The 24,318-nt window shown below is 38.1% G+C and overlaps 1 long non-coding RNA gene across 5 annotated transcripts in view; it reads left to right on the top strand.

The window, feature by feature from the left end:
• LOC106003575 overlaps positions 1-24,318 on the top strand; it is a 127,354-nt gene that overhangs the window by 52,115 nt on the left and 50,921 nt on the right. The window contains exon 3 of one of the 5 annotated variants that reach the window (XR_006609036.1): positions 9,326-9,476. The exons of the other annotated variants lie outside the window; for them this stretch is intronic. This is a non-coding gene — a long non-coding RNA (uncharacterized LOC106003575). The remainder of the gene's footprint in view (positions 1-9,325; positions 9,477-24,318) is intronic. 5 annotated transcript variants of the gene reach the window in all.

Below are 24,318 nucleotides of genomic sequence, written 5' to 3'. Positions count from 1 at the left end.
TTGCTACATTTTACTATTATTTAGTAAAACCATCTATTGAGATGATTTGTGTGTTTTGTATTTGTATGGTGGAAATGCTATGTGCCTCCATGCATCTTTTATTACCAACTCTTTATTCAGTGATACCAGTGGTTTGTGAGTTGGTCATGGTAGGGATATTTTTGTCAAAGAAATTGGAAAATACTACAGACCAAAGCCCCTGGATGGTTGTGGAACATTGGACTCCAACACCACTGGATAAGCAGTCTCTTTGGGAACAAAAGAAGCAGCTTTCCTATTTTATTATTTAATTTAATTCAATTTATTCTACCATCTATGCTGGAGTGTTGCTCAAGTTCATTATTCATTCAACAACATTGTTTTATTGAAGTATAATTGACATACAGCATTGCATTAGTTTCAGGTGTACAACATAATGATTTGACATTTGTGTTCATTGCAAAGTGATCGAGTGCACAATAAGTCTAGTGACCATCTGTCACCATACAAATTTACAATATTTTTTTCTTATGATGAAAACTTTTAAAATTTCCTTATTTTGCAATTTCCAAATTTTCAGTATGGTGTTATTAACTATAGTTATCATGCTGTATTACATCCCCACAACTTATTTGTTTTACAACTGGAAGTTTGTACCTTTTGATACTCCTTTGTCTCATTTAATTCACCCCTAACCCCCAATCCCCTCTTCTCTTGCTGTTACCAATCTGTTCTCAGTATCTACAAATTTTGTTTTGTTTGTTTGTTCATTTGTTTTCTTTTTTCTTTCTTTTTTTTTTTTTTTAGGGGAAAAGGGTGCATAAATTTATTAGTAATCAGGAGACTAAAATCTCAGTAAAATACTATTATCTTATTAATGACCCACCAGATTGGCAAAATGTGGAAAGTCTTTTTTAAAATTCTTATGTATTTATTATTTTTTATTGTGTTATGTTAGTCACCATAAAGTGCATCATTAGTTTCTCATGTTCATTTGTTTTCTAAATTCCACACATATGTAAAATCATACAGCATTCATCTTTCTCTAACTTCTTGTATTTAGCATTAATACTCTCAGGGTATTCCTTCCTTTTAATGGAAGAGTATGTATATACATTAATGTATATACAGATATATATTTCATTGTGTATGTGTGTGTGTGTGTGTGTGTGTATCTACACATCTCACATCTTCTTTATCCACTCATCTGTTGATGGACATTGAGGTTGTTTCTATATCTCGGCTGTTGCAAATAATTCTGCAATGAACATAAAGATGCATGTGTCTTTTCAAATTGTGTTTTTATTTTTTTTTCAGATAAATACTTAGAAGTGGAATTGCTGGGTCATATGGTACTTCTAGTTATAATTTTTTGAGCAACCTCCATGCTGTTTTCTATAGTGTCTACGCCAATTATAGTCCCACGAACAGTGCATAAGGGTTCCCTTTTCTTCCCATCCTTACCAACACTTGTTATTTTCAATCAACAGTAATTTTGATTCTCTGTTTGTTGGGAGAGAATTTTCCATGGGTCATCGTGCTTCTGCATGTCTTACAAGAGAGGCACCGACTGCCGTTTATCCCAGAATATCCTTCCAGGGATGTTCACGTAGTGAATGGCTGTGGAAGATAGACATCATATTTCCCTCTGGAGCAAAGGGCTGGCATGCCTACTACCATTATCAATTTTTTAAATTGATAAATTCTTTTAAACTCATGATTTCTCTCCTGTACTAAACCCATGGTGTGTACGTGTGTCATCTGGTGTTTTTGGTGTCACCCTGTAGGACTTGGGGCTCAGGGAACTGGTGCAAAAAATGCTAACATTCTGGTTCCTGGTATTGCTGTCAGTAATACATTGTCCTTCATCTCTGACCCAGTGTCATGTTTTCTACCAGCATCAATGAAACTGCTGCGGGCTGTTTCCTTGGCTTGCCAGTAGGGTAAAAGTTCTGACCCTTCCCCTTTCTTGACAGACTGTGTGTCAGGCTCTGGGACAAAAATCCTGTAGAGCTCAAAATATTTTGAGGGATTATAAACAAAAAGCATTAACACTAAACATTAAAATTATATGGAGTTTAGGGAGTGAGAAAGAATTGAACAGTGCTGTGCTAGAGTAGTGGGAGAGTCAGGAGGGAATCTACTCCACATGATTTTTGGGGCAGTTCTCTCGAAGGAGTGGTTGAATAAGAAGGGGGTTAGGACTGAGGGGTGAAGAGGGGGTTCTGTAAAATAGTCCAGGACATAGTGACCCAATGAGGTGGTATTTGTTGATGGATTAATGAAGAGGATTTTTAAATTGGGCGGGGTTTACTTTTCTCATTACCAAAGTGAATAACTGGGAAGGGAGGCATGAGGTAGTCATAATAAGGGCAGGGGACTCCTGCCCTTTGTCCATGTTGGAATCAGGTGAAATTCCACATTGTATAAAGGTTTGGGATTTGAGGACATCTCTGGAAACAATACTTGAAAAGTAGATGGCGGGGGGAGGGGACATTAGTGCCGTGGGCGGAAGGGAGCAAGGAAGGCAGAGAGAAGGCTGTGGTGAGGGAATGAATGAGTTCCCAGGTGGGAATTTATGAGTCAGGGAAAAACGGCCTGGAGTTTAAAACTTTCCTCCTCACCATGATTTTGGAAAACAAGGTAGCCAAAATCCATGGAGTATACATATGCTGTTGAGAATTAGAGTGAGGATAGCCTGTGTCAAGGACTGAGGAGAAGGTATTTTGAGACCCAGTTCCTAACACTTAATTGGTTGCTGTGTGACCTCTCTACTGTCATTGTAGGATGTGGCGCTTTTAACTAGAGTTTGCTTTCACAGACTCATGGGAGACCTCTAAGACTTGAGAGCAAAGACAGAGCAGTAGCGTATAAAACTTCCCTTAGACTTCCACAATGTGAGTTTGAGTATTTCTGTGAATTTTAGAATTATGAGTTAGAAAGTTCCACTTAAAGCAATTTAAGAATAATATTTTATACTTAGTTATTTTTATTGACATAAGCAGATATTGCATAATGTGTGTTCTAGATGGAATCTGTAAATCGGTTATAATTGCCTGTTTCTTTTAGCACCAGCCATTAGATAACCTTAAAGTATGTACAAAGCGTCTCTCCCTGGATAATAAGTTCTTCACTGGCTGCCAGAGATTTTCCAAGTAAAACGCCAACAAAATAAATCTTGAAAACACCCAAATTGTTTGACTGTAAAATTTCACTTAAATGAATATATTGTTGTAATAACCCTAACCCTTACATTTACCAAGCACTTAACATGTAGTATCATAGTCCCATAAGATTCCCCCCAAATACTTATTTGTTATTATTCTCTCTCTCTCTCAAACCCAGAGGAAGGAGCAGGCTCAGAGGTGTAGTGAGTTGCTTCAGGTCACATAGTTACTAAGTAGCTGAGTCAGGAATTGGGCTGTGAACATTAAGCCTTTTGAACATCAAGGAGTGCTCTCTGGTCTAAGGTCTTAAGAAATTTTTGCACATTGTACTTTTATTGCTTCCCTTTTAGTTTATGGGAATATCCTTGCCCTATGCTCTGATTCTTGGGGTCACTGTCTGTTCTTGCTGGTCCAGCTTTCCTCCATGTTTAGGTCTGAATTCTGATCTGAGTCCCAGTCTTCATCCTGTGGCAAAGCAGGATTATTGCCTGTCTTGAGTAAAGTAGGTGGTGCTTTCTCCTACCCTAAAGTTTTGGAAAATGCATCCAGAGAACACTCTTTCTCTTAAGATTGGGCCATAATGGGCCATCATGAACACTGATCCCAGCACAGTTTAACTTAACATGCTATTGGTGAGAAGGAGAAAACATATCCATTCCTTATATAGAAGAAAAAGTCAGGGCTAAATATGTATATTTGTTAGGCAAAAACCTCAAAGATACTGTCTCTAAAACAACCATCCTCAGGAATATTAAAAGCTCTCAGCTACCTAGGGAACCTATAAAAAGGTTGTATTTAGGGCTGAAAATACAAAGTATGAAAAAAATTTCTTGACATAGTTGGCAAAATCACTTAGGGTGAAGTTTTTGAAAATAACACAATAACATAATACGAAGTGCATGATATCATAGGTGTGTACTTACCAACCAAGGGAACTCAAGGTAACTACCACCGAGGTCAAGAAACCGCACTGCCAGGGGCGCCTGGGGGGCTCAGTGGGTTAAAGCCTTTGTCTTTGGCTCAGGTCATGTCCCCAGAGTCTTGGGATCAAGCCCCACAGAGCAGAGAGCCTGTTTCCTCCTCTCTCTGCCTGCCTCTCTGCCTACTTGTGATCTCTGTCTGTCAAATAAATAAAGATCTTAAAAAAAAAAAAAAGAAAATGAAAGAAACAATATTGCCATCTTCTAGAAACTTCTTCCTGAACACCTTGCCCCTTTGTAAAGGTGATTTTTAGAATAAATTCTTTTTTTTTTAAGTTTTGTCACCTAGGTTTATTTATATAATAAATATATGTATATAGTGTGTATATATACATGTAGTTTATATGTGGTATATATATATATATAGTTTGTGTAATTATGGTTTATAAGAATATATATGTGTATATGTATATATAAATATCTTAACCAATATTCTAATTAGAGAACATACCAGCAAGATTTATGAATTCCTCAAGATCATCTTTATTTATTCATCTTTATGTATCTGCTACCTAGCACAGACCCTGAAACTTAACGAGGATGTAATAGCTTGCAATAAATTTGTGTTGAGCAAATAAATTATAAATTGTTATTAAGAGTTCATCATTTCCATCTGTCTTTTAGGGATGATTTTGGTTCTATGATGGAATAATATGTAGAGATATAAACTGATTATTTTTAAAGATTTTATTTATTTATTTGACAGAGATCACAAGTAGGCAGAGAGGCAGGCAGAGAGAGAGAGGCAGAAGCAGGCTCTCCACTGAGCAGAGAGCCTGATGTGGGGCTCGATCCCAGGACCCTGGGATCATGACTTGAGCCAAAGGCAGAGGCTTTAACCCACGGAGCCACCCAGGTGCCCCTGATTTTTTTTTTTTTTCATTTAGTATCTCCTAAACCATTTCCTCCCTTTAAACAGTTATGCATTCTCTCTTTGTTGCCTTAGGGATGGGAAACAGATAAATCAGATTACAGATGTGGTAAATCTTTGGCTAATCTAATAATAAACACTGGATTTGGAAAATTAGATAAAGTTGTTGTTGTTGTTGTTTGTTTTGTTTTTTCTTTTCCTTTTTTTCCTTTTTTTTTTTTTTTCATTTTGCTCCTGAGTCTCAGTTCCAGAGAAGGAAGAAGATAAGAAGGCAAATAGAGACTAGGTGTGAGGCTGTCACAAAAATTGAGAGGTGACACTTGCCTACTTGCCTTCCTTGATGGCAACCCTGGGAGGATTACTGACAGTTAGAAAGACTTGTGGGCTCTGAAGCAGAGGCGGCCTGTGCCCTAGTGTGCTTGCTGGACCTGCTCTGTCCCAGCTTGCGAGAGCCAGCCCTGAAATTTTTAGTTTTGCAAGCTTGTTGGTGACACACCGGTAACTGGAGACCAGCCAGGGTAAGAGGTTTGCTATCTGGAAACTGGCTACAAACCAGTCCTCTACTCCACCCTGCAGAGCCACTTATTAGACATCGATCAGCACCCCACTGGATCTGGGCCTCCCTTCCCAGTGACACCTGGGAATGTAGATGGATTGCCGAGGACCAGTCATGTTCTGAAATTTCACATCAAGTGCAAAATTTATGGTGTGATCAGTCAACATCCTGCCTATCTCTCTCTGCCACAGGCAGGAGTAGAACCAGTTCCCATACATGCAAAAGCAGGACAGAAGTAGAAGAGTATCTCAGCCAATGCTAATAACTGACCTGAGGCCCTGGAGCGGATGGGAAAGCAGATGACTGTTTTTTGAGCTCCTTTAGAAAGGGCATGGCAATGATTGAGTAAGGGCCAAGTTTAAAGGGTCTTGAAGTTGAGGCCAAAGGATGGTGTGCCAGTAACCTGAGGGAAGAATGACCCAGAACTGGATAAGCAGTGTGCATCTCAGAAATGCTGATGTTGACAGATGACAACCCACATCTCCAGCCACTCTCTTCGCCCGAATATCTTGGCAGAACTCTGTAAGCCCCTGGAACTTGATCCCAGGGAAAACGGAGGACAAGTAAGGGTTAGAATTAGGGTGAAGAGTGTGAACACCGACCTTACAGAATTCAATGGGGTGCCCAAAATATTAGAGGAAAGCATCTTGGCAAAGGGAAATAAAGGGAGGGTGAGTAAAAATGTTAACTGAGAATGGTTTTTTCAGCGGACTTAATGAAATACATCCACATGTCTATTTAAACGTACATTTGTAGTAGGAGTCACCCACATGATTCCCTAGCAAAACCCCAAGTGAGGAAAGAATTTAATCTCTCTCTCTCTTTTTTTTTTTATTTGTGGGTGTGCTTAGGTATTACTTTTCTTTTTTCTTTTTTTTAAAATTAGCATATAATGTATTATTTGCTTCATGGGTACAGGTCTGTGAATCATCAGTCTTTGGAACAGTTGATTCTCCAGTGAGTTTCTTTGTGACATACAATGTGTGTGTAAAGGATCTTCTTATATGATAAATGTGGCACTTACTGGATTTATGAGATCTCAGCTCCCTTCTCCCCACCTCTATATTTGCCTTCACTCTGTTGCCCTTTCCTCTGTTCAGGCAGCTCTGCCATTGTGTGCCCATTGCTTGGTTAGGAATGTGAAGGGTGAAATCAAACTGATTTCTGTTCTGTTTTCTTTTCATTTCTCCTTCAAAATGCTAAGCCTCTAAGGGAATAAAAAGGCAGAGCTGGGTTAGGAGGAGAACAGAGCTTTTCCAGAAAGAAAAATTTCAGATGAATTTGTGGAGTCTGTGGTTAAAGGTATCTATACCTTGTTCTTTAGGATGCCATATGTTTCTGCTTCCTGGTTGGATCCTCCTGACTTATACACTATGCTGCCTATAGTTTAATCATAAGTGGCTGGTATACCTATAAAGGACCCCTCAGAACACTTAGTTGGACTATTATCCTAGAGTTTCATATTTGGAGGCAATGACCGCATGGCCTCTCTGGACCTGGGGCACCTCAGACAGTCATGCCGATGACCTGTACCCCAGCATGGTTTGGACATAAAATAACTCTTAATTCTCAGGAGTCTCTCAGAAGTAGCAGAAATTGTATTAGTCCTGAGAAAAACATGCAGACAGAGAAAGATATTTGTGATGAAGAATTAGATTGCATGATTATGGAGGATTATGGCAGATGATGGTGAGTCCAAAGTTTGCAGTGAGTTCAGGGAGGCCAGAGACACAGTGGTACAGAGCAAGACTGAAGCCAGTCTGCTGGAGAATTCCCTCTTGCTCAGGCCTTGCTGGCCTTCTTGTTCTATTCATGCCTTCAGCTGATTGGACGAGGCCCACCCACATTATGGAGGACAAACTGTCCCTCTCAGAGTTCACCCATTTAAATGTTAATGTCATCCAAAAAACATCCTCCAAGTTGATACACAAAATTAACCACCACAGAGGATGTTTGGCAGAAATGATATGGCCCTTTCACAAGCTGGGCCTCTGAACCCTCTAATGCACAATCCTTGATGCTCGCTTTCTTTGGGAAAGGGAGAGAGAGGGGAGCAGAACATCTAGAATAGGATTCTGAGCTCTGCTGGATGAAGGAGCCACTGGATGGAAGGAGGCTGGGTCTTGGAAAAACTAAGTGAAACAGCCTTCATTCCACCTCTTTCTATCACTGAAGTGTGACATGTGTGAGATAGAGGCAGATGTTGGGTTAAACTTGAGGATTTTGGAGGTTGTTTATTAAACTGAGAGGTAGGAATTCTTTGGAGAGTATTAACTCAGGGTTAAGACAATTTTGGGATAGGAATTATAAAAAGAATAGTCTGGAGCCCAAGACACTATGCAGTCTGGGGTAATCGAGTGTATTAGTTGGGAGACTTGAGCAACCAGACTGCAGGGAGGGGCTCTGGGGACCTGGAAGAAGGAGGAAAGCATTGAAGGGAACCCCCAGGTGCTCTGCTCCATGCTCTGAGGGCAGCTTCAGGGAAGCCCACCTGATGCGACCCCTAGTGGTTACTCGCAGCCATAATTCGACATGTATTGGAGCAGTGACAGCCCCAGAAAATCTGAATGCTGATTCTTAGTTCCTTCACTTTACAATTTTAGAACTTTTGAACTGTGCAGGCAGAGAGCTCTTGATACATATTAATGGTTAGACCGCTCAGGGGGAGAAGGAGTGAGGATGAATGCACCTAGGCCAGTTTCCTAAGAGCTGACTTTTATGCTGTGTGTAAATTTGGTCACACTTAAGAATCAGAGAGAGGATCATAGGGCAGGTAAAGAGAATTACATGATTCATTAGTTTCTCAACCGGTTGTTGGCATAATTGAGAAAGATCACAGAGAAGATTCTGAAGAAATCTTGTTGAATAAATAAACTTGGAACTACTGATTATGTGATTTCCTTTTCTGTGTTTGTGAATTGGGAATAAGATTTGAATTGTAGACACAGCAGTATTTCCAGCAAAATAATCCACAAATTTTAAATTCAACTGCAAATAGAAGAGTACATTTATTTATAATCCATTTGAATGATTCCTCTTTTTGGGTTGTTTTGTTCAGTGCATTTTATACTGGAAATCCAGGATGGTAAGTAGGTAACACACTTTCTGAATACTTTGTGAGCCAATGACTGTTTGTTCTATGTTAGTTGTCTATAAAGGGCTAATAGAAGACCTAGTAACTTGTATTGATTAACTTGGAAGTTTAATATTGTCATGCTTATAAGTTATTTGAAGTATTTAGAAGACAACTTGTATTGCAATAATTATTTTGTGACTTGATCTAAACAGTTTCAATAAACATAATATAGTGAGAACATCAAAAAGTATCCAATTAGTAGATGTAATGATTCTTGACTCTCTCAAGAGGGCAGCAAAACTGCACAGCTCAGTTTTCAGAGATCAGGAGGAAAATCTTAAAAAGCAGTTCACAGACATTTTTTGACCTGATCATTCACATGAGTCCGACTAATTAAACATAACATTGTGCTGAAATTTGTATTGCCCTTTTATGGAAGTTTAACCTCTCCTTTGTGAAACGAAATAGTCTTTTTTTTTTGGTCCTGGTTTAGAGAAAAGAACTATACTTGCTTGAAATATCCAAATGCATTGTTTAAACAAGGCTAGATGCAGCTTATATAAGGTACTGTGGATAATGAAATAAGAGCTTCTCCCCCACCCCAATTACTTGATTTGTGATCACATAATGGTTGTCTTTCTTTTTATTGGAGCTGTTTTGGAAATTACCTTTCTATCCATGATCTGTGTGTACCAGGTGGAAAGATCTTCAAAAATACATATAACCCGGAGCGAAGAAAACCTGAAAATTTGCCCTAGGATGAATAGGGAAATGGGATGGAGTTGAACATTCTCTGCCCACCTCTGCAGAGGGGATTTGGTCTTTCCTCGAGTGGATGACAGATGAGGTTTGTTTCTAGCACTTCTCACATCTCCTTTCAGTACCTTCTCTGTTCCTGGTTCTCCAGATGCCATTCTTTTACCTCGAAGGAGGTCAAGTGATCCTGGAAAGGTGTTACCTAATAATGATTCAGAATCCTTCTTCTCTCTTGTGTATTTGTATCTGTTAAGGATTTGTGAAGATTAGAATGTTTTCAAGGTGTAAAGGAATCATTCATAGAATGGTAGCATCCTGGTCCTTAACAGGTTTATTCTTTGTATAGAGTAGCCATTCAATAAATCATTATTACATGAATGAATAAAGATCTAGAAAGACAAATGAAAGATGTAGCTGCTTTTTCTATCTGTCCAAAGTACAGAATAAAAATTCTCTTTCTTTTTGTGAGGCTAAACTTTGATGGGAGGAAAATTTATTTTATTGTAATTGGAAGCAGTACAGGTAGATTCAGGCAGAATATTCAATGATTCTTCATTACATTATATTGAATAGGTTGACTAGGAGCCAAAGCAGGCTTAATAGATGGTTGTCACCATGAACAAACAAAAGTCTAAATTCAAAAGATTGTTTTCATCTTTCAACTCTTAAGGTTACTAAGAATTGGATTTTGTGAGAATTTAATTCATATTTATCAAAGACTTATTGTTTGCAAATCCCTGTGCTACTTCTGTATTGAAATTTACCCCACAGAGTAAAAAGAATAAACTATACCTCCATCTTCAATGAATTTGTAATCTCCCCAGAGTCCCAAGACAAGCAAACATGAAAACATTGGTAACCGTAAAAGGTATAGATCACTAATGCAAATGAGGAAGTGGGATGCCCCTGGATTAAAGGGTTCTGAAGAAGAGGAGGCAATATAATTTCGAGACCCTGGGGAAGGCTACACACGAAAGGGGATCTCCAGCTCACAGAGCTTTAAAGTATGTCACTTTTTGCTTTAATTGTAAGGCAAGGATATCTTGCCTTACAATTAATATCTGGTCCCCTTTAATTTTTATTGTTACAACAGTTTTTCAGGAATACCGCACATTATCTCTATGTTCTGTAGTGTTGAATGGCAAAATCTATATATCTTTTCTTTTTGCTTTCTCTTATCACTCCTAATATTCCATTTCCCATTTATATTATCATCAAAAGAAGTGTATGTACATATGTTTTCTTTTGTGTTGTTTTCTAAATTTCAAAATTGGATATTTAAAATAATTTTGTGATTTTTATATACACAATTATTTTATTATTTGCATATGTACAGAGTAAGAAAGTATATAGTCTTATTTTTAAATGGTCAAAAAGGCCACAATGTATTTTATTTATTTATTCATATTTAAAATAAATAAATAAATAAATATATTATTCTTCTAGTTAGTACTTTGGGTGTTATTCCTATTTTTAAAGTTTGGAAGCTGAGAGATGAGAGGTTACGCCAACCAACAAGTGTTTATTGAACACTTTCTTGGGCAACCCTTAGTGATAAGGGGAACAAAAGAAGTAGTGATTTTTCGGAATATTTTAGGAATATCTCCTGAGACCAGATTTTCATGTACCACTAGAGAATGTGAATTTTCTCATGTACTTCATTCTTGATGGCCATGAGAGTAGAGAATAACAAAGTTCTACTGAGATTTTTAGACCTCCTACTAATAGAAGCAGCAGCATCTATTCTTTAATGAGAGCTTATTAGTTTTTATATATTTACTCATTTAGTCATTAAGACAACCATATGATATAATCATGTTAACATAATCCTCAAATAAGGTTATGTAGGGAAAAAAACAACTCATTTGCTAATGGTCACCCACTTTGTAAGTGGTAAACCATGGATTTGAACCCAGATAGTCTGTCTCTAGAACAGACACTCTTTACCACATTTACCATTCATTTCTTTGTATTTCCTCTATATTGCCCACCAAGCTCACTGTCGTTAGGGACATGGTGTGCCTTAGAGAAATTTAAAAAAGTCTTTATGTCAGAGATACTCAGATTTGTTTGGAAATAGGCACACATCAAGAATTTAAATGATAAGGAGGGGGTCAAGATGGTGGAGGAGAAGGGGAACCTATTTCAACTGGTCCCCTGAGTTGAGTTGGATATCTACCAGCTGTTGCTGGACACCCACAACATCAGCCTGACATATAAGAAGCTATATCAGGATCTATACCAACAGAATATTTATGGCAGCTGTAGGGAAAGGACTTTAGGGCAGCCCCCTAGAGCTGCAGAGGTATGTGTGTGAACTGGCTGGTGGTTTTAGAAGCACAAAGGGCAGAGATGTGCCTGGACCTGGAAGTGAGGGCTAGGAGTGCTGCTATGGGGCACACTGTGGTTTTTAATAGAACAGACAAAAACAAAATGTGGTTTGGAGGGCTTTCTGGAGAACAGACTGCAATCTCTCTGTTCTGAAACAGGGGATTGGATTGGGTCACTTCTGCTCTGACTCTTAGAAGAGATGCAGAAAGCTGCCAGGGAAAGCCACCAGGGAACAAAAGCCCCCCAAAATAAGTTTTCACTGAGCCCATCCCTCCCACCAGAGGGGGCAGGGCAATTCTGTCCAAACAGGTTGCCTGAGTAACAGGGCAGCAAGCCCACCCCACAGAAGACAGGCTGAAAGAACAAGAGGTCAACAACCTTAAGGTGCCTGTAAAACAAGTGAATCTTGCTTGGGCTGTGGTCAGTAGTTTGGACTCTATGCATTCCCTCAACCATCTCTCATCAGAATGACTAGGAGGAGGGAATACCAACATAGGAAAAATTCAGAGACTGTGACCTCTGCCATAGAACTAATAGATATGGGCATCAGCAAGATGTTGGAAATAGACTTCAGGGTAACAGTTATGTGGACAGTATCTAGGTGGGAGAAAACCAGTAATGGTGATATAGATTCTCTAAGGGCAGAAGTGAGAGCTGATCTAGCAGAACTTAAAAATACTATTAGTGAGATCCAATCAAATCTAGATACTCTAACAGCTAGGGTAAATGAGGCAGAGGAATGAATTAGTGATCTAGAAGACAAATTGATAGAAAAGAAGGATCAGGAGGAAGCCTGGAACAAACAGTTTAGAATCCATGAAAACAATAGACTTAGAGAAATAAATGACACCATTAAATGTGCCAGTGTCAGAATTTTTGGAATCCCTGAGGGGGTAGAGAGAGAGAGAGAGAGAGAGAACTAGAAGATATAATTGAGTAAACCCTAGCTGAGAATTTCCCTAGTCTGGGGAATGAAATGGATGTTTGTGTTGTAGAGGCAGAGAGAACACCCCACAAGATCAAGGACAGAATGACCACCCAGCATGTGATAGTGAAACTTGCAAATCTTAAAACCAGGGAACACATTTTAAGGGAAGCTAGGGGGAAGAGATTCTTTAAATACAGAGGGAGGAACATCAGAATAATGTCAGACCTGTCCACAGAAACCTGGCAAGCCAGAAAGGACTGGCAAGACATATTCAGGGTACTAAATGAGAAGAACATACAGCCAAGAATACTTTATCCAGCAAGGCTGTAATTTGGAACAGATGGAGAGAGAAAGAGTTTCCCCAGACTGGCAAAAACTGAAAGAATATATGACCACTAAGCTGGCCATGCAAGAAATATTAAGGGGGGGTTCTATAAAAGAAGAAAGACCCTGAAAGTTATACTCTGATATAGAAATATAGAAAGACCCTGATACAGAATAGAAATTTATGAGACAATCTGTAGAAACAACAACCTCATAGGCAACATGATGACAATAAAAACACACTTTTAAATAATCATTCTCAATGTTAATGGCCTGAGTGCTCCCATGAAATAGCACAGGGTTGCAGATTGGATAAAAAGACAGGACCCACCCATATGCTGTCTACAAGAGACTCATTTTGATCCTAAAATTACATCCAGACTGAAAGTCAAGAGATAGCGAACCATCTTGCATGCCAGTGGACCTCAGAAGAAAGCTGGGATTGGAATTCTCATATCAGACAAATTAGATTTTAAGCTAAAGGCTGTAGTGAGAGACACTGAAGACAGACACTCTTAAAGAGTCTGTAGAACAAGAAGATCTAATGATTGTAAATATCTATGCCCCCAGCATGGGAGCAGCCCAAGTGTTAATAAAAATAAGGAGACATATTTATAATATGTTAATTGTATGGTATCTTAACACTCTACTCTCAAACAATGGACAGATCATCTAAGCAGAAAATCAACAAATAAATAAGAGCTTTGAATAACACCCTGAACCAGATGGACCTCATAGATATGTATAGAGCATTCCACCCTAAAACAAGAGAATACTCATTCTTCTCGAAAGCACATGGAACTTTCTCTAGAATATACTACATATAGGGTCACAAATCAGGTCTCAACTGATACCAAAAGACTGAGATTATTCACTGCATAGTCTCAGAACACAGTGCTTTGAAACTGGAACTAAATCACAAGAAAGAGTTTGGAAGAAATTCAAACTTGGAAGCTAAAAACCATCCTGCTCAAGAACATTTGGGTCAACCAGGAAATCAAAGAAGAACTTAAACAATTCATGGAAACCAATGAGAATGAAAACACATAGGTCCAAAACCTATGGGATATGGCAAAGGCGGTCCTAAAGAGGAAATATATAGTCATCCAAGCCTCACTCAGAAAAACAGAAAAATCCTGAATACACAAACTCTTTATACCCTAAAGAACTGGAGAATCAACAACAAATTAAGTCTAACCCATGAATGATAAAGAGATCAATGAATTAGAAACCAGAGATACAATAGAACACATCAACGAAACTAGAAGCTGGTTCTTGGAAAGAATTAATAACATTGATAAACTGCTGGCCAGACTAATGCAAAAGAAAAGAGAAAGGACCCAAGTTAATAAAATTATAAATGAAATGGGAGAGATCATAACAACAAGGAAATAGAAACAATAATCAGTAATTATTATCAATAGCTATATGCCAATAAGTTAAGCAACTTGGAAGAAATAAATGCATTCCTGGAAACATACAAACTTCTAAGCAGGTAGAAATTGACCACCCAAATAAACCAATAACTAGTAACGAGATTGGAGCAGTGATCAAAACCTCCCAAAAACCAAGAGTCCAGGACTTAATAGAAGAAATAGTACCTATTCTCCTGAAGCTGCTTCAAAAAATCAAAATAGAAGGGAAGCTTCTAGGCTCTATGAAGCCAGCATTACCTTGATCCCCAAACCAGGCAAAGACCCCATCAAATGGAGAATTTCAGACCAATACCCCTGATGAATATGGTTGCCAAGATTCTCAACAAGATCCTAGCTAACAGTATCCAACAGTACATTCAAAAGATTATCCATCATAACAGGGTGGGACTTAGCCCTGGGACACAAGTGTGGTTCAACATTTGCAAATAAATCACTGTGATAGAACGAATTAATAAGGGAAGAGAGAAGAACCACATGGTCCTCTCAATTGATGCAGAAAAAGCATTTGACAAAATACAGCATCCTTTCCTGATTAAAACTCTTAGAGTATAGGCATAGAGGGAACATTCCTCAACTTCATAAAATCTATCTATGAAAAACCCACAGCGAATATCATTCTCCATGGGGACAAGCTGGAAGCCTTCCCATTGAGATCAGGAACACACCAAGAACACCCACTCTTGCCACTGTTGTTATCAACATAGGACTACAACATAGTCCTAGCAACAGCAGTCAGACAATAAAAAGAAATACAAGCTGGCAAAGAAGTCAAACTCTCTTTTTTTGCAGATGACATGATACTTTATATGGAAAACCCAAAAGACTCCACCCCCAAACTACTAGAACTCATACAGCAATTCAGTAATGTGACAGGATACAAAATCAATGTACAACAATCAGTTGCTTTTCTATACACTAACAATGAAAATATATTTTTCTGCATGTGGCTGTCCAATTTTCCCAGCACCATTTATTGAAGAGGCTTTCTTTTTTCCATTGGACATTCTTTCCTGCTTTGTCGAAGATTAGTTGACCATAGAGTTGAGGGTCTATTTCTGGGCTCTCTATTCTGTTCCATTGATCTATGTCTGTTTTTGTGCCAGTACCATGCTGTCTTGATGATGACAGCTTTGTAATAGAGCTTGAAGTCCGGAATTGTGATGCCACCAACTTTGGCTTTCTTTTTCAATATCCTTTGGCTATTTGAGGTCTTTTCTGGTTCCATATAAATTTTAGAATTATTTGTTCCATTTCTTTGAAAAAGATGGATGGTACTTTGATAGGAATTGCATTAAATGTGTAGATTGCTTTAGGTTGCATAGACATTTTCACAATATTCTTCCAATCCATGAGCATGGAACATTTTTCCATTTCTTTGTGTCTTCCTCAATTTCTTTCATGAGTACTTTATAGTTTTCTGAGTATAGATTCTGTGCCTCTTTGGTTAGGTTTATTCCTAGGTATCTTATGGTTTTGGGTGCAATTGTAAATGGGATTGACTCCTTAATTTCTCTTTCTTCTGTCTTGTTGTTGGTGTAGAGACATGCAACTGATTTCTGTGCATTGATTTTATATCCTGACACTTTACTGAATTCCTGTACAAGTTCTAGCAGTTTTGGAGTGGAGTCTTTTGGGTTTTCCATGTATAGTATCTTATCATCTGCGAAGAGTGATAGTTTGACTTCTTCTTTGCCGATTTGAATGCCTTTAATTTCCTTTTGTTGTCTGATTGCTGAGGCTAGGACCTCTAGTACTATGTTGAATAGCAGTGGTGATAATGGACATCCCTGCCGTGTTCCTGACCTTAGCGGGAAAGCTTTCAGTTTTTCTCCATTGAGAATGATATTTGCGGTGGGTTTTTCATAGATGGCTTTGATGATATTGAGGTATGTGCCCTCTATCCCTACACTTTGAAGAGTTTTGATCAGGAAGGGATGCTGTACTTTGTCAAATGCTTTTTCAGCATCTATTGAGAGTACCATATGGTTCTTGTTCTTTCTTTTATTGATGTGTTGTATCACATTGACTGATTTGCGGATGTTGAACCAACCTTGCATCCCTGGAATAAATCCCACTTGGTCGTGTTGAATCCTATTGGCTAGTATTTTGGTGAGAATTTTCGCATCTGTGTTCATCAAGGATATTGGTCTATAGCTCTCTTTTTTGATGGGGTCCTTGTCTGGTTTTGGGATCAAGGTGATGCTGGCCTCATAAAATGAGTTTGGAAGTTTTCCTTCCATTTCTATTTTTTGGAACAGTTTCAGGAGAATAGGAATTAGTTCTTCTTTAAATGTTTGGTAGAATTCCCTCGGGAAGCCGTCTGGCCCTGGGCTTTTGTTTGTTTGGAGATTTTTAATGACTGTTTCAATCTCCTTACTGGTTATGGGTCTGTTCAGGCTTTCTATTTCTTTCTGGTTCAGTTGTGGTAGTTTATATGTTTCTAGGAATGCATCCATTTCTTCCAGATTGTCAAATTTGTTGGCGTAGAGTTGCTCATAGTTCAGTTTGTGGTTTTTATGGGTTAGGTTATTTGCCCAAAGTCATACTTCTCATTCTCTTTCTGATCGGTTCTCATTTTTTTTAATTAATAAAAATAAAATGACTTACCCATGGACAGATTTTATATTCTTGTGATTTTGATAATCTTCATATTAGCTTGAAATTCATCTCTCTAACCACTGGAGCCTAGACTTCTTTTTACACTTGACTCTTATAAACTGTGATTTCAGTTTTTGTGTAACTTTCCTACTTTCTTACCTTTTTCATTTTGACAGATTTTTCAAATAACTTTTATTGGTGGAAAAGTTTTCTGTGGTTCTTTATGAAAGTTTGTCACATCATTTAATTCAGTAGTCCAGATCATCAGCAATCATGACTAAGTGACAAATACATGCCCGGTGCTGTACGGAAGGCCAAGGATAAAAAGATAAATGGAAGACTGTAGCTGGGAAGTATAAACAGAACTGATGTACGACATCAGAAGAAGTATAACTTGAAGCCTTTTAAGCTGCTAAAATGTGTATAACTTGTGTTCTAGTGGGTGTTACTCTCATTTGTTATTAAGGAACCCAGCTCTCTGAAAAAACCTCTTCTTCCTCTCCTCTCCCTCCCCTCCAATCTGTACATGTGGATTGTTGCATTTATTTTTATCATATTTGGTTGATCACTGCTTTGGTCATTACTGATGAAACTGATCCTAGTTGATGACACCATTTTATCTCACTAGTCATTGTAGGCTCTGTACTAGATTTTGCCACATTGCTCAGAAATGCTGCCACATCTGGGGCACCTGGGTGGCTCAGTCAGTTAAGCATGCAACTTGATTTTGGCTCAGTTTATGATCTCAGTGTTGTGAGATTGAACCCTACATTGAGGCCCGTGTCACCCAGATTCTCTCTCCCTCTCTCTGTTGTTCCCTACCCTTAAAAAAAAAAAAAAGAAAGAAAAAGAAAAAAAGAAATGCTGCCACATCTATTGGTCATGCCAGGGTCTTACTGCTGTACTGGAAACTTTGAGTGTTAAAGATGATTGCTGTTCTATTTTGACAAGAAGGCAACGTTCTATTTTCTGATTTTCAGGTTACATTTATTTAGAGGAGAAACAATGCAGTGTGTTATGACTGTCAATTGATATGGAAATCTGTAACTATTATGTATATATAGTATGTATGAGTCCTGATTTTAAATGAGACCAGCTGAAACCTACATTTTATGCTTTCTGAAAGTCTGAGCTCTTCCCAAAACACCCAGAGACATATGGACATGTGGGCATCTTGGATTCCAATTTATTGTCTTTGTTGGAATTTTGTTTCTATGCTGTCTGATTTTGTTTTTATTTTACATTATTATTATTTTTAAAGATATTATTTATTTGACAGAGAGAGAGTGAGCACAAGCTGGGGGAGTGGGAGAGGAAGAAGCAGACTCCCTGCTGAGCAAGAAGCTTGATGCAGAACTCAATCCCAGGACCCTGGGATCATGATCTGAGTGAAGGCAGATGCTTAATTGACTGAGCCACTCAGGCACCCTGATTTTGTTTTTAAAAAGGCATTATTTAAATATGATACACTGCTCCTTATCAGTATCTACAAAGAAGCTATCCTCACACAATCCTGAAAATTTACTGGTGGGAAATGGGGAGAAATGCTTAAAATTTGGAAAAGTAAGGAATATTGAACATTATAAATTCTATTGAAAAAAGTCTGCCATTGGGCATTTTTCACCACCCAAACTTGCATCATTCTTTCTTCTTTCCTTCTCTACTTCTCACTTCTCCTATTCCATTTAGAAGAAAATACGTTGCTCACATTGTCCCATGAATAAAAGGCAGTATTCATTTTGGTTGCCTTGAGTTTTTCCTTCAGAATCTCTCCCTTTACCCCATGAGCTTTATCAAACAAGACCTTTTCCCAAACAGTTTTCTCCTGAGGTAGAATTCTGGATTTGGGGCACCTGGGTGGTTCAGTTGGTCAAGCATCTGCCTTCAGCTCAGGTCCTGTTCTCAGGGTCCTTGGATCGAGCCCTGCATCAGGCTCCCTGCTCAGGGGGATGTCTGCTTCTCCCTTGCCTTCTGTGCTCTCTCTCTTTCTTGTGCTAGGTCTTGTGATCATAAAATGTGTGGTCTCACAATTCCATGAATCCAAATGACATGGGAAAACAAACAAACAAACAAACAAACAAACATGGGTATATAAATTGGTACAACTACTTTGGGATAAAGTTTGGCAGGACCAGCTTCATGGATAAGTGACCTATGCAGCCACAGAGTCCCTGTGTTTAAAAGGACGCCCCCCCCCATTCTAATGTTCTACTGTTTGTCTTGAAATTATTTAATAATTTTTTAACAAAGGGCTCTGAATTTTCATATTTCACTGGTCCCAGAAAGTTAGATAGGTACTCTTGTAGGTTGGCATTACCCACCAAAGCTGAGCAAGTCCAGTGACCTGAACATTTTAACTCCTAGTTAAAAATCCAACTGAAACTCATACTCATTTTCACCAAAAGATATTACAGAAATATTTATCTAGGCAGGATTCATTATAGCCAAAAAGGGAAACAAAACTCCCATTTCTATCAGCAATGAATGAACATGTAAATCGAGTTGTATTCATACAAAGAAATATTTTATAGCAGAGAAAATTAATGACCTACTGCTACAAATTATAGTGGATTAATCTTATGAACATATTAGGGAAAAGAAGTAAGGCAATTCAGGATTCCATATATATAAAGTTTAACAGCAAACAAAATTGTAATATTAGAAGAAAGTCTAGTGACTGATTTGGGGGATCAGAGCATTCTAGTAATTGGGAGGGAACATTATGAGGCTCCTGGGTTTCTGCTAATATTCTATCTTTTTGACTTGTATGTAGGTTTACATGTGCATCACTTTGTAAAGCTATACATTTATGTTAAACACTTTTTTTTGATGTGTCTTATACACACACACAAATAAAATAATAATACCTAACATGAGAAATAATACCTAATAAGAGAAATTAGAGTCTATCTGTTATGAGCCAAGTAGAAGCTTTCTTAAATAATCTCTGATTTAAATAACTCCTTTTATTAATAGATGCTGTTTCTTCCCATTGTAAAGCACTGTCAGATTCCCAAGACTCATGAATGATTGTATCTAGTAAGCCTCTGTCCCGTGTGCCCTTTTAATAAGCCAACAAGCTTTCATCTGAATAAGATAAGGACATCTATGGTAATAGAAGTGTATTCATTCTACTTATGAACTATTAATAAGACTTTAATAGATTTTTCATGGAATGTCAATACCAGCATGAAGGTGAGCCTCAGACAGGTCTGGGATAAGGAAGGAGAAAGCTGACACAAATTGCTCGCCATTTCTTATCTCTGCATCTTTAATCGGCCTCCAGTCATTCTTCGTCTTGGTCTTATTTTTCTTATATTTATTGCCAGTAACATATGGCTATTACATAACTTTCAAAATTTTATGTCCCTTCAGTCCAAAAGGCAAGGCAGACTGCTGTATCCTCAGACCTAATCACAAACTTTAGAAAGAGAGAGCTTGGCTGCCTATGTTGCATCAGTTTGCTATCTCTGGATCAGTTTGAATGGCTGGAAGAGGATCACACAGTAGTAACAGATTTACAATAATCCATTTTTTTTTACATCAAAATAGTAATTATAATTTGAATACTCGGATAAAGGAAAAGAATCTGGACAGCACCCCAGAGATCCTTTTCTTTTTCCTTTTTTTTTAAAAATTTCTTTTCAGTGTAACAGTATTTATTTTTAAAAAATTTTTTATTTTTTATAAACATGTAATATATTTTTAACCCCTGGGTTACAGGTATGTGAATCGCCAGACTTACACACGTCATAGCACTCACCATAGCACATACCCTCCCCAATGTCCATAATCCCACCCCTTTCTCCCAACCCCCCTCCCCCCAGCAACCCTCAGTTTGTTTTGTGAGATTAAGAATCACTTATGGTTTGTCTCCCTCCCAATCCCATCTTGCTTCATTTATTCTTCTCCTACCTTCTTAACCACAGCTCCCATGTTGCATCTCCACTTCCTCATATCAGGGAGATCATATGATAGTTGTCTTTCTCCGCTTGACTTATTTTGCTAAGCATAATACCCTCTAGTTCCATCCACATCGTCGCAAATGGCAAGATTTCATTTCTTTTCATGGCTGCATAGTATTCCATTGTGTATATATACCACTTCTTCTTTATCCATTCATCTGTTGATGGACATCTAGGTTCTTTACATAGTTTGGCTATTGTGGACATTGCTGCTATAAACATTCGGGTGTACATGCCCCTTCAGATCACTACATTTGTATCTTTAGGGTAAATACCCAGTAGTGCAATTACTGGGTCATAGGGTAGTTCTATTTTCAACATTTTGAGGAACCTCCATGCTGTTTTCCAGAGTGGTTGCACCAGCTTTCATTCCCACCAACAGTGTAGGAGGGTTCCCCTTTCTCCACATCCTTGCCAGCATCTGTCATTTCCTGACTTGTTAATTTTAGCCATTCTGACTGGTGTGAGGTGATATCTCATTGTGGTTTTGATTTGTATTTCCCTGATGCCGAGTGATATGGAGCACTTTTTCATGTGTCTGTTGGCCATCTGGATGTCTTCTTTTCAGAAATGTCTGTTCATGTCCTCTGCCCATTTCTTGATTGGATTATTTGTTCTTTGGGTGTTGAGTTTGCTAAGTTCTTTATAGATTTTGGACACTAGCCCTTTATCTGATATGTCGTTTGCAAATATCTTCTCCCATTATGCCAGTTGTCTTTTGATTTTGTTAACTGTTTCCTTTGCTGCGCAAAAGCTTTTGATCTTGATGAAATCCCAATCGTTCATTTTTGCCCTTGCTTCCCTTGCTTTTGGCGATGTTCCTAGGAAGATGTTGCTGTGGCGGTGGTCAAAGAGGTTGCTGCCTGTGTTCTCCTCAAGGATTTTGATGGATTCCTTTCTCACATTGAGTTCCTTCATCCATTTTGAGTCTATTTCTGTGTGTGGTATAAGGAAATAGTCCAATTTCATTTTTCTGCATGTGGCTGTCCAATTTTCCCAGCACCATTTATTGAAGAGGCTGTCTTTTTTCCATTGGACATTCTTTCCTGCTTTGTCGAAGATTAGTTGACCATAGAGTTGAGGGTCTATTTCTGGGCTCTCTATTCTGTTCCATTGATCTGTGTGTCTGTTTTTGTGCCAGTACCATGCTGTCTTGATGATGACAGCTTTGTAATAGAGCTTGAAGTCCGGAATTGTGATGCCACCAACTTTGGCTTTCTTTTTCAATATCCTTTGGCTATTTGAGGTCTTTTTTGGTTCCATATAAATTTTAGGATTATTTGTTTCATTTCTTTGGAACAGATGGATGGTACTTTGATAGGAATTGCATTAAATGTGTAGATTGCTTTAGGTAGCATAGACATTTTCACAATATTTATTCTTCCAATCCAGGAGCATGGAACATTTTTCCATTTCTTTGTGTCTTCTCAATTTCTTTTATGAGTACTTTATAGTTTTTGAGTATAGATTCTGTGCCTATTTGGTTAGGTTTATTCCTAGGTATCTTATAGTTTTGGGTGCAATTGTAAATGGGATCAACTCCTTAATTTCTCTTTCTTCTGTCTTGTTGTTGGTGTAGAGACATGCAACTGATTTCTGTGCATTAATTTTATATCCTGATACTTTACTGAATTACTGTATAAGTTCTAGCAGTTTTGGAGTGGAGTCTTTTGGGTTTTCCATGTATAGTATCATATCATCTGTGAAGAGTGATAGTTTGACTTCTTCTTTGCCGATTTGAATGCCTTTAATATCCTTTTGTTGTCTGATTGCTGAGGCTAGGACCTCTAGTACTATGTTGAATAGCAGTGGTGATAATGGACATCCCTGCCGTGTTTCTGACCTTAGTGGAAAAGCTTTCAGTTTTTCTCCATTGAGAATGATATTTGCAGTGGGTTTTTCATAGATGGCTTTGATGATATTGAGGTATGTGCCCTCTATCCCTACACTTTGAAGAGTTTTGATCAGGAAGGGATGCTGTACTTTGTCAAATGCCTTTTCAGCATCTATGGAGAGTATCATATGGTTCTTGTTCTTTCTTTTATTGATGTGTTGTATCACATTGATTGATTTGCAGATGTTGAACCAACCTTGCATCCCTGGAATATATCCCACTTGGTCGTGGTGAACAATCCTTTTAATGTACTGTTGAATCCTATTGGCTAGTATTTTGGTGAGAATTTTTGCATCTGTGTTCATCAAGGACATTGGTCTGTAGTTCTCTTTTTTGATGGGATCCTTGTCTGGTTTTGGGATCAAGGTGATGCTGGCCTCATAAAATGAGTTTGGAAGTTTTCCTTCCATTTCTATTTTTTGGAACAGTTTCAGGAGAATAGGAATTAGTTCTTCTTTAAATGTTTCGTAGAATTCTCCCGGGAAGCCGTCTGGCCCTGGGCTTTTCTTTGTTTGAAGATTTTTGATGACTGTTTCAATCTCCTTACTGATTATGGGCCTGTTCAGGCTTTCTATTTCTTTCTGGTTCAGTTGTGGTAGTTTATATGTCTCTAGGAATGCATCCATTTCTTCCAGATTGTCAAATTTGTTGGCATAATGTTGCTCATAGTATGTACATGTTGCTCATTGTATTTCTTTGGTGTTAGTTGTGATCTCTCCTCTTTCATTCATGATTTTATTTATTTGGGTCCTTTCTCTTTTCTTTTTGATAAGTCTGGCCAGGGGGTTATCAATCTTCTTAATTCTTTCAAAGAACCAGCTCCTTGTTTAATTGATTTGTTCTATTTTTTTTGTTGTTTCTATTTCATTGATTTCTGCTCTGATCTTTATGATTTCTCTTCTCCTGCTGGGTTTCGGGTTTCTTTCTTGTTTTTTTCTCCAGCTCCTTTAAGTATAGGGTTAGGTTGTATACCTGAGACCTTTCTTGTTTCTTGAGAAAGGCTTTTACTCTATATATTTTCCTCTTAGGACTGCCTTTGTTGTGTCCCACAGATTTTGAACTGTTGTGTTTTCATTATCATTTGTTTCCATGAATTTTTTCAATTCTTCTTTAATTTCCTGGTTGACCCATTCATTCTTTAGAAGGATGCTGTTTAGTCTCCATGTATTTGGGTTCTTTCCAAATTTCCTCTTGTGATTGAGTTCTAGCTTCAGAGCATTGTGGTCTGAAAATATGCAGGGAATGGTCCCAATCTTTTGACACTGGTTGAAACCTGATTTAGGACCGAGGATGTAATCTATTCTGGAGAATGTTCCATGTGCACTAGAGAAGAATGTGTATTCTGTTGCTTTGGGATGGAATGTTCTGAATATATCTGTGATGTCCATCTGGTCCAGTGTGTCATTTAAGGCCTTTATTTCCTTGTTAATCTTTTGCTTGGATGATCTGTCCATTTC

The sequence above is a fragment of the Mustela putorius genome, unplaced genomic scaffold (assembly GCF_011764305.1).
Source record: "Mustela putorius furo isolate JIRA1106 unplaced genomic scaffold, ASM1176430v1.1 tig00003834_pilon_pilon_pilon, whole genome shotgun sequence".
Taxonomy (NCBI): domain Eukaryota; kingdom Metazoa; phylum Chordata; class Mammalia; order Carnivora; family Mustelidae; genus Mustela; species Mustela putorius.
This window is presented reverse-complemented; position numbering and strand designations above follow the sequence as displayed.